The sequence below is a fragment of the Vulpes vulpes genome, chromosome 8 (assembly GCF_048418805.1).
Source record: "Vulpes vulpes isolate BD-2025 chromosome 8, VulVul3, whole genome shotgun sequence".
In the NCBI taxonomy this organism is placed as follows: Eukaryota; Metazoa; Chordata; class Mammalia; order Carnivora; family Canidae; genus Vulpes; species Vulpes vulpes.
Window position 1 is genome coordinate 108542015 of NC_132787.1, and position 11084 is coordinate 108553098.

At 37.7% G+C, this 11084-nt stretch overlaps 1 non-coding gene across 1 annotated transcript; it reads right to left on the bottom strand.

Annotated features, from left to right (window-relative positions):
- Window positions 1–735: 735 nt before the first annotated feature.
- LOC112927796 (U6 spliceosomal RNA) lies at window positions 736–841 on the bottom strand. Its single transcript, XR_003236634.1, has one exon. It is a non-coding gene; the product is annotated as a U6 spliceosomal RNA (small nuclear RNA).
- Window positions 842–11084: the final 10243 nt, after the last annotated feature.

Consider the following 11084-nt stretch of genomic DNA (forward strand, 5'->3'; position numbering starts at 1 on the left):
TTCCATTGAATTCTTTCAATGTCCCGTATGATGGATGGGTCCCTTCCACCCGATGCTGCAGAAGAGAAAACTGAGCCTCCCAGATGAGAAGCCTTGCCCCACAGAGGGAAGATGAAAACAACCCCAGTCCGTCAAAACTCAGGGTCTTAGCCATTGTGGCACACCTCCTCCTAAAATCCCACCTGCATCTGGATCTCATCTGAGATCCCTAAAATCTCCCATTGTGAGAAATATTCTGCTTCTTCAGTGTGGTCAACTCACTTCTAAACTCTGATCATCTCTGACTCTCAGGAACAGTGTGACCCAAGCCAGGATTTGAGCCCAGAAACTCGTACCTGCTGCTGCAGCTCTGGGTAGATGCCAGTGTGACCCCTGAACCCAGGCTGTGAGGGGGGGCGTGGGTAGGGGCACCTCGGACGCACTTTGCCCTCTGCGCCCCCCTGGCCCTTGCAAAGGGGATAGGACCTTCAGTACCTCACAAAGACAGACCCGCGGTATTTCGACTCTAATTATCATCATGATGGTAAAGCTGGTCATCATATGCCAAACATCAGGGTTATAGTGCCACAGTGTCAAGTGTTTTCCAAACTCCGGCATTGCCCACAGGACCTCGATAAGGGGGTGTGCTTTCTCTTCATACCCTTGTATCGGGGTGTGATAGCCTCACTGTTTCATTAAAATGTGGGATTTAAAAAGGAAATCTTTCACTTTTCTTTCTTTCTTTTTTTTTTTTTTTTTGAATACGAACATTTCATGAATTTGCATGTCATCCTTGTGTGAGGACCATGCTAATTCCCTCTGTATCGTTCCAATTCTAGGATATGGCCTACCGAAGCGAGCCTTAAAAAGGAAATCTTTAACTCCAAAACAAAAAATGAGGAAACTGGTCTCATTTGTCGTAAGTGCAATTTGAAGAAATGCAGGCATCACTAAATAGATGCAGGACATTTTTTTACAGTTTACCTGTGTGCTACTCACAGTCATCGGTTCTACCAAAACGTTGTGCAAACCGGACCAGTTCTTAGGAAATCTAGATGACTTGATTGCTGGTTTTTACAATCCTGCAAGATTGGACACATTGTCTCCATTTTACAGATCTCACATCATGATAATCTGCGTAATTTGCCAAAAATGTGCAATATTTCTGATTCCAACATGTTTGATCTTCCCACAGCCAATCCAGCTGCAGATCAATTAGATTCATGTCATGCAATCTTTTCTACTGTAGGCACACACTTCTTTGTTTTGCGTCTATGCTGTTATTCCTTCTTACTTTGACAGTCATGGCAAGCGACGGAGAAAACCATCAACCAGAATGTAAGTCACGATACATCTCAAAAATTTTTTTCCTTATAAAAAGGGACTCTGTGTTCCAAACTGCTAAATTTAAAAATGCTGTTTAAAATTGTGTGTCATCTTCCTTATTGCTCATACAAACTCCAGAACCTTGGGTTAGAAAAATCCAAAGGACGATCAAACCAACGCACGTCTGTATGTCCACAGGGAAGGACTCCCAAGTAGCCCATTTTCACTGTGAATGATAATGAAATTCAGCACCTGTATGAAGAGCCTTTTCAGCCGTCCACCTCACTCACAGACTGTGGCCCACAAAAAAAAGGGACAGCAGAAACAGTAACCTACAGGCAACCCATGAGAATACCCCTTGTCATGATGGATGTCGGGCTTCGTGCACCAGTGCAATGACATGCCACACTGAGACATTTCAATGAGATTGTGTAAACTTTACATCTATTACCTGCAAATCTTGAGGTGGGAGTGGGGAGGAAGGATAGTGGGAAGGAGGTTATTGAAGATACTATAAGAAAATGAGAGAGGATGATGGGGGAATCCAAGTGGCTGAGTTGGTTGAGTCCAACCCTTGATTTTGCCTCAGGCCATGCTCCACACTCAGTGGGGAGTCTGCTTGAGATTGTCTCCATTTCCCTCTGTCCCTTCCCCCATGTTCTTTCTCATAAATAAATAAATAAATAAATAAATAAATAAATAAATAAAGGTGAGAAGACAAGTGGGAGAGAGAGGGAGGCAGAGGGAGGCGACCCAGATTGCCTGTTGCCGACCAGACACTCCTGACTGTCCCTGACTTCACTAAAGGTAACAGAGCTGAGATGCATCTGTGTGAAACAGGCCCTACCTGGCGCTAAGACCACAAGCCCTCAACAAGGGCTTTCAGCCTCAATTCAACTGCTTAGCTCAGGCTTTTCATCATTTCATGTAAAAAAAAAAAATCCACCTGCTTAGAGTGGTTACCTTAATCTAACTTGGGAAATTATAGCTGCAACTAGTATTTAGAAAACCACCTGGCAGCCTGACAAGTGAGAACACAGTGCCTGTGAGCAAAAATCCAGGCTCCTTGAAGCACTTTTGCCTGGGAAGATGCTCTACCAGAGCTCAAAGGTAGTTCCTACAATGTGTGGACATGTCAGATTTCAGAGCAGCTTTTTAAGCAACAAACAGAGGAAAGATGTTATTTTTTTTCACAACCATTGTGCCTTTTGAAAGAAAGGGGCCAGAGTGTGTTTATCTGACCTGTTGTGACATCATGCTGTGTTGTGACAGGCTGCAGCACAGTGAGTAAACAAATGACAAGCAATCCCTCATGGGATGGTGATATCATAGACACCTCTGAACGAGGGGACCTAGGGACTTAGTAGGGGAGGCGGGCAAGGTGGTGCCAGCATCTGGTTGGAGAGGAAGCAATAATAGGTTTGTCATTTTCTGCACGGTGTTGTTTTGGATTTTTATTTTGTATTTACTTCCAAATTCTTTATAAGCCCAGATCACTAATCTCTCAACATTTTCATATATGGTTTGATACCATGTAGCAATGTCCTGTTTTTGTTTTTGTTTCATTGCATGACCTCATTGACATTATTCTGCACTTCTGTAGCTCTTTTCCTCCTCCAGTCATTTTTTAAGCTTTGAATTGCATATGGATTGCTTTTCATTCAGAGATTATATCCTTAAAAAGTTTCCCATAAACATTTCTAATTCTTTCGATCTTCTATTCCTATGACCCCTACTCCAATGATTAATGCTATCACTGATAACAATACTGAGCACCTACTCTAGGCTAAGCTCTGTGTTGATACTTTCTACACTCAATCTCTTATTCTGAAGACCTTGTAAGGTGAGCATTATTTTATTATTTTACAGGTTGGAAAACAAAGAGTAAGAGAACATAAATAACTTGCCTAATGCCACATGCTTAGTAAGTGGTGGAGCTAAAATCCTACAAGAAATCCTGGAATGGAAGAGAAAAATACTCAACACAAAGGGTTTCCCAGATACTGGTTGAAAGTGATGGGAGGGAGACTTGAACTGGCCACTGTCAGAGAAATCTGAGTCTCTGGGATGTAGCAAGTCCACACTGCATGTAGTCTAGTCTGTGGGAAGATGCTGAATATGGTTTTCAGAAGCTGGCTATGACCAGATGCCCTGCTCTCCACTCTAGTACTCAGGCTGAGAGCTTCCATCGTGACCTTTATCTTGGAGTGTTTCACCCAGTGATCTGCATTGAGGAGATGCCGCCCACATGATCTTTGCCCTCATGCTACATCTCAGAGAATGGCTATTTTAAATGGAAACAATTCTTTTCTGAGGGAGAAAGAATATGACATAATGTGGCTGTGAGTGGCCTGTGAGATTAAGGTTCTCCCGGGTTCCAATCTTAATTTACATATTCAACATCAACATACCTGCTATCTCAATATGATCCGTGCTTTGGTATGAACCATAGAGTTTACTGAATATAAGTGAACAAAATACCTGTGTTTTAAAGAATTGTATAATTGGAATAATTCCTAGGGTGGCTAAATATGGTCTGGGATTGTTCAACTTTGAGACAATCCATAAACCTCTGATCCTATGGAAAAATAAGATATGATGTCAAAGATGACCAGTCCCAGAAAGGACATCTTCCCAAAGCCATCTCCAGTATCCCCCTGGAAGACAGACAAAGGCAGTTTTCCCAGAGAACAAAAATCCGAGCAACCAGACTAATGATTAAGAACCTGTACAACCAGCTACGGGATCCTCACAACTACTCCTGGCAGGATGTGAAATGTGCTGTGGAATGCTGACCACTGAGCATTGTTTTCCATTCTTCAAAGAGTGGTCGTCCCCATCACTCCCACCCTAATGAGTCTGGTTCTCTATTTGTGTATACTGGGTGCATTAGCAATTGTTTAATTTGTCATTTGGCTATAGACCACCACACCACGAGGGAGTAGAGGAAGACCGATCAAAGAACTGGATGTCAACCAAGAATTCTTAATCCTAACCTAGAACTGAGAGAAAGGACATTTTTGTAGATGTGTGTGCTTGGGAAGAGGCGGTTGCAAAACGTGGGGGGCTGTAATCAGTGGCTGTTACTTTTGCCTCCTAGCATCAGTCCATCCTCCTTCAAATAACAATGTCCCAAAGTCTGGAGGAAATATGTCTCCTCTCCTGTGTCTAATCAATGAGAATGTAAAGTTACAAAGGCAGAGGATTTGCTCTACACTGCTTAAGTAACTCATTTCAGTTTCCCAATCAAGCAGAGTTCAGACAGAAACAAATGACCCAGATCAAGCTGATCAGGGCCGGTGAGACTCAATTCCAAAATGTTGTTTCTGTTCCATGGAAAATGAACTCTTGCCCTCTCTGAAGCACACAAAATGTGGATATATTAGAATGGCTGTAGCTACCTCAGGAGGAAAGAGTGCTGCAAACAGGTTCAACCCCGAGGCAGCAGAGCTGAGATGCGAGGGGAACTTTGCTCGGTTAACACTGTTTGAGACTAGGGTCAGAGGTCTCTCCAGGACTCTTTTTGGCTTGTCCTTAAACTCAGGTGAGTTGTATTTCCTATTGAAAGCAACAGAAATCATCTCATCCAACCAATTGGCAACGTTCTTGGCAAAATGAGAGATGTATGGTCACTACTGGAAAATCTACAAAACACAATAAGTGCTTTTCATAATGCTTGATGTATAGTATAGGAAACTGATAACATTTCTAGAAATAAGAATTTGAAAAAACTAGGCCAGATTATATTATACTAGAATAGGAAGATGGGAGTATTACTTTACTTTCAATATTTGTAGGACATAAAGTTAAACAAATCTGGCATGAATTCTTTTTGGAGCTTTTATTTATTATCTTTAAATTCAAAGTATATCTTTAGATGTGAATCTGGCATTTGTACTATTGTGAGTGTTTCCAACCCTTCAGGGGGTTGAGAGAATCTTTTTTTTTTTTTTAAGATTTTATTTATTTATTCATCATAGTCAGAGACTGAGAGAGAGAGAGGCAGAGACACAGGCAGAGGGAGGAGAAGCAGGCTCCATGCACCGGGAGCCCGACGTGGGATTCGATTCCAGGTCTCCAGGATCGTGGCCCGGGCCAAAGGCAGCCGCCAAACCGCTGCGCCACCCAGGGATCCCTGAGAATCTTAAACATATATGAGTGTGTGTGAGTATACACAACACAAAAACACACACACGCCTACAAAAGCTTACCAAGAAGTATAATTTTTATATTTGAAAGTGGCATCTTAAGAATTTTCCCCAGTGGGAATGTGCCTTTAGAAGTTCTCCTCTTAGCACACCAGAGAGGCTCAGTTGGTTAAGAGACCAAGTCTTGGTTTTGGCTCAGGTTGTGATCTCATGGTGAGATTGAGCCCCTGCATTGGCTTCTTGCCCAGTGTCAATTCTCCTTGAAGGTTCCCTCCTCCTTCTTCTCCCCTTGTTTGCTCTTTCTCTCTAAATAAATCTTTGGGGAAAAAAAAGAAAAAAAAAATCTCTTCATACAAATACTGACCAAAATCAAACTGCATATTGATAACACCTGCAAAATTCAACTGATGGCAGCATAAAGTCAATCTAACATCTTTTTGACATAGCTTGGGTTCACTAGATTTTACTATTCTCTCCTAAGTTGAACTATGGTTATTTTCCTAAAAACAAAAAAAAGTTGCAATCATGTTATTAGAATTTTTAAATTATAAACTCAATATGTCATCATTTCCTGTCTGGAAGGATATCTATGAACATTTTTAGCCTTAAAAGATTCAAATGAATGTCTGTCACTTAGACAAATGTGTTATATTAGTCTTTTTAATAATTAGGAAATACAACTAAGTATACATATTGAGAATACGCTCAAAAAATAAATTGAATATTGAGTGTGGAACAGTTAAGCTTGGTTCACTTTTCCAAAGAGATATAACTTGGGCTTTCCAATTTTTTAAATTTCCTTTTGTGGTCTGGTTAGGCTTTAGGCATGAAGAGAGCATTTATATAGATCCTGAAGTATTGGCCTGTAAAACAAGATTGTGTATTGGATTATCAGTATTATTACCAATTGAGGAATATCTAATATCATGTCCATTTAGCATCTCCTATGAAATAATGAAACTGTTTATAAGACTTCCACGGTAATGCCAGCAGGAAAGTAATTACGTGAACACAGGACAACTGCTTCTGTGAAGAAAAGGAATGTCATAACAGCATGAAGAAGAAGGGAGCAAACCATCTGCCTTACTCTTACCTACTTCTATTCTCAGACTATGCCACACTTACTCCCCGCCCCAAGGCTTGAACAATGTTTATAAAAATTCTAGTGAATACTGCATACTTTAGATCATCATTGCATCCTAAAATATTCCCAGGATTAAAATTGATCACATATTGGGTGAAATTCAATCTCTATCAGCTTCTATCATTTAATTTGCAAAACACAGACAATCCATTTTTATTTTTATTTTTTGCAGCTGGAGTGGAAATTAATGTAAGCATGCTAATGATTCCGAATGCCCAGGTATACAACAACTTGGAAGCTTTCAGGCCAATAGTCAGTTGTGTATTTGTGAACTTGCTTGGAAAGATGGAACCTGTGCTACATTATTTTCCACTCTCAAAACTCTCCCACTTAGCGATATAGCAATGAAACATTTATTAGGAATAGTTATAAATACATATTTTATTTATTTTGGGGGTTTACTTCTCTACATGAGTAGAAAGTGCTAATCTTGCCCTTTCTACAATTGTTGGTGTTTGGATTACAATATTTATTGTTTTCGACATAATTTAGTTTCCAAATTCCACAATGCATATATTCAATTTCATTCCTCTATTACCTCATATATGTAAATGGCTGAGGAAGTGAAATGCTCATAGTATCCATAGCATGAAAGTGGTTTCTGTCAGCAGTGACACTTACCCTGGGTCAACTAAGGTTAATAGTGGTTTTCCACTACAGACTCTATTTTCTTCACCCATCTCAGTTTATTTTTCCAGGTTTTCAAATAGAGATCAAATAGTGAGTGAATATTGGGAAAATCCTATACAGAATTATAATTTTTTATATTAATTATTTTTTATAATTAATTTTTAATGTGGAATTCAGAATTTCTCATCACTAGAGTTCTTCCATGAAATGAACCATATCTAATAAGTTCATTAATATAGTTACAAACTAAATGTTCCAGTTAAAGCAAGAATCAAAAGGTAGAAGCTCCAGTTAAAAGCAAGAATCAGTTAAAGCAAGAATCAAAAGGTAGAAGCTCCAGTTAAAAGCACAGGGACTGGGGATCCCTGGGTGGCGCAGCGGTTTGGCACCTGCCTTTGGCCCAGAGCGTGGTCCTGGAGATCCGGGATCGAATCCCACGTCGGGCTCCTGGTGCATGGAGCCTACTTCTCCCTCAGCCTATGTCTCTGCCTCTCTCTCTCTCTCTTTCTCTCACTATGTGCCTATCATAAATAAATAAAAATTAAAAAAAAAAAAGCACAGGGACTGACTACAAGATTCCAAATGTCTGTAACTTATGAGAAACACATCTAAAACATAAGGCATATCCCAAACACAAGGTTAAAATAAAAGTAAAGATAAAAAGGTATAGCAAGGGATTATCAATCAAAAGCAACCTAGGTAACTATATTATCATTGGCGATACTGACTTTAGGGCAGAGGGGGTTACTAGACATAAAGAGTGAGTAATGAGAGGTCCAAAAGATAAAAAGTTCAATTTATTGGGAAGATACAACAATTTATGAATCTCATATAATTTTATGGCCTCAAAACATGAAAAGAAGAAACTTATACAATTACAGGAGGAAATGTAAAATAACTCACAATCATTGTGGAAATTTTGCAATGTCATCCTCTATAATAAAGAAAAACACAAACAGATAAATTGTTAATGGTATGAAGCTTTAAACAAAGAGATTAACAAATGTAACCTAGTGCAAAGAGAAAAGGAGAGAGAGAGGTGGGGGAGAAGGGAAGGAAGGAAGGAAGGAAGGAAGGAAGGAAGGAAGGAAGGAAGGAAGGAAGGAGGGAGGGAGGGAGGGAGGGAGGGAAGGAAGGAAGGAAGGAAGGAAGGAAGGAAAGAAGGAAAAGAGAGGGAGGGAGAGAGGGAGAGAAGAAGGAACAAAGGAAAGAGAAACAAAAAGAGAGGAAGAAAAAGAAATCCACGGCAGAATGGATTTTTTGCTAGCATACTTGCATATTTTTCCAAAATTGAACATATCCTGGTCCAGAAAGCAACTCTCAACACATTTCTAAAGGTTCCAGTTACACAGAGCATATTTTCTGACAACTGTGCCATTAAATTGGAAATAACAAACAAACAAACAAAAAAGATACAACAAAATACACTAATGATTGGAAATTAAGAAATATATTTCTAAGCAACCTGTCAATCAAAGGCAGAAAGTATAATGGAAATAAAATATTTTGAACTGAACTACAACAAAACTACGATATATCTGAACTTGTGTGATATCACTGCAGGAGTACTTAAAGAATACAATTAAATATATACATGTATAAAGATATACAAATTAATGAACCAAGAATCTATCTCAAAAGCTTAAGAGAAAAAGAAATTAACAAAATAAACCCAAGGAAGTAAGAAAGGAGAAGCAAAATAATAATAATGATAATAATAATACTAATAATAATGATAACAGTCAGAAGTTATTACAGTAGAAAACCAATACAGAGAAGATAAATCCAAATAGTGGTTCTTCAAAATAACTCAAACTGGTAAACTCTGTTGAGACTGGTCCAGAAAAGAAGAGAGAAGGCCCAAAGGACTAATTTCATGGATGAAAAGGATCAGTCTCTGGAGATAGGCAGATATAAAAAAGATAATAAAATGATATTAACAGACAACCTTAAGCCAATAGAACAATTTATTAAATGGACAAAGTATCATAGAAAAATATAACTCACCCAAACTACCCTCCCCACAGCATAGAATATGTGAGTAGTTCTTACTATAAAACATTGATTTCTAAAACAAAAACCCTTTCCACTAAGAGAACCCTAGGTCCAGATGGTTTTACCTTCCACATTTTTCCCAAATATTTAATAAAGATATAATTCTAATTGTACAGGATCTCTTCCAGAACTCATTTCACAAACTGATTGATCTTTAAAGAAGATAAAGAAGAGCAAATCATAGGTCACCTTTCTAGTGAATAGAAATAAAAAAATCTTAAACAAAATATTTTCTGACTAACTATAAATCATGATTTCACTGAGTTTATAGCCAAATGCAAGATTGGTTTATTATTAGAAAACCAATCAAAGTATTTCAACTCAAAATCAGTTCCTAAAGGATTGTCATAATATAGTCATTTCAGGAGATTCTATCCGCATTAAATGAGGTTAAAACTCCATTCCCAATAAAGTCACTCAGTAATTTAAAAATAGAAAGGAACTCCCTATACTGATAAAAGGTGTTTATCAAAGCAGCAGCATATACTTTGCTTAACATTGAAGTGCTGGATGGTTTCCCTTAGGTTCTATCAGAAGGGGGATACTTCCTCGGTCACCACGTCTTTTTTGGTTTACTATGCAGTTCTTATCCAGTGTATTAAGCATGATAAATTAATACTATCCAGTATTTTAAAGAAATAATAAAATGAAAGGTCTACGAATTGGAAGAGAAGAAATAATTCTGAAGGAAGAAACAAAACTGTAATTGTGGGTAGGTGCTCTGATGGAAAGACTCCAAAAGTATCTGTAGAAAAGCTGAAAGCACTCATGAGAGTTTACCAGAATTGGGGGAGATAAAATCAATTAAAAACAACAACAACACTGTATTTCTCTATACCAGTAACAAATAAATTTGAGGAAAATATACTCTGTATAAGATCCTCTCATGTGTAAGATGAGATATAATTATAACAAGAAGAACAATAGTACGAGATCTCTTAGTGAAAAAATATAAGCCTTTTTGAGTGATATTAAAGGACTAATGGAGAGATACATCGTGTTTCTGCACTGGAAAACTTCACAGTGTGATGTTATAAAGATGTCATTTCTTTCCATATTGAAATGCATGTATTCAGTGCAATCCTAAACAAAACCCCAAAAGAATTTAAAACAAATGTATAGGGTAGCTTGAGGAAATTATTCTAAAACAATTATGAAAATTCATATAATCAAAATAGTTTTGACACTCAAAAGAAGAATAATCTGGGAGATCTTTATATGTCTGCTATCAAGGCTTTTTATAAAGGTGTCGTGATGAGTACAATGTGGTATCTGGCCCAGAGAGAGACCAATGAGCAAGAAAAAAGAACTCAGGAATAGACTCTCAGACATCTGATCAGGACTCATGATGAGAGACACTTTATTAATCAACTGGAAGTGGGTCATTTAGATACGTGGGACTCAGTCAATAAGGGATCCATGCACAAAGCAAAATGAGCTTGAGCTTCTATCACAAATACAATTTTACTCTAGATGAGTTGTTAGCCTAAATGTAAAGGGAAAAACAAAATAAATAAAAATAAAAATAAAATAAAATAAAATAAAATAAAATAAAATAAAATAATAAAATAAAATAAAATAATAAAATAAGATAAGATAAGATAAAATAAAATAAAATAAAATAAAATAAAATAAAATAAAATAAAAAAGTGAGCTACAAAGTGATATAAAATTAGAAATGTTAGCATAGGACAATTTCGTTACCTCAGATAGAGTAAGATATTTTTGAAAAGATACAAGAGCACAAAAGTTTATAAAAGACTGAAATATTGGACTAAGGTAAAAGTAAACAACTATATTTA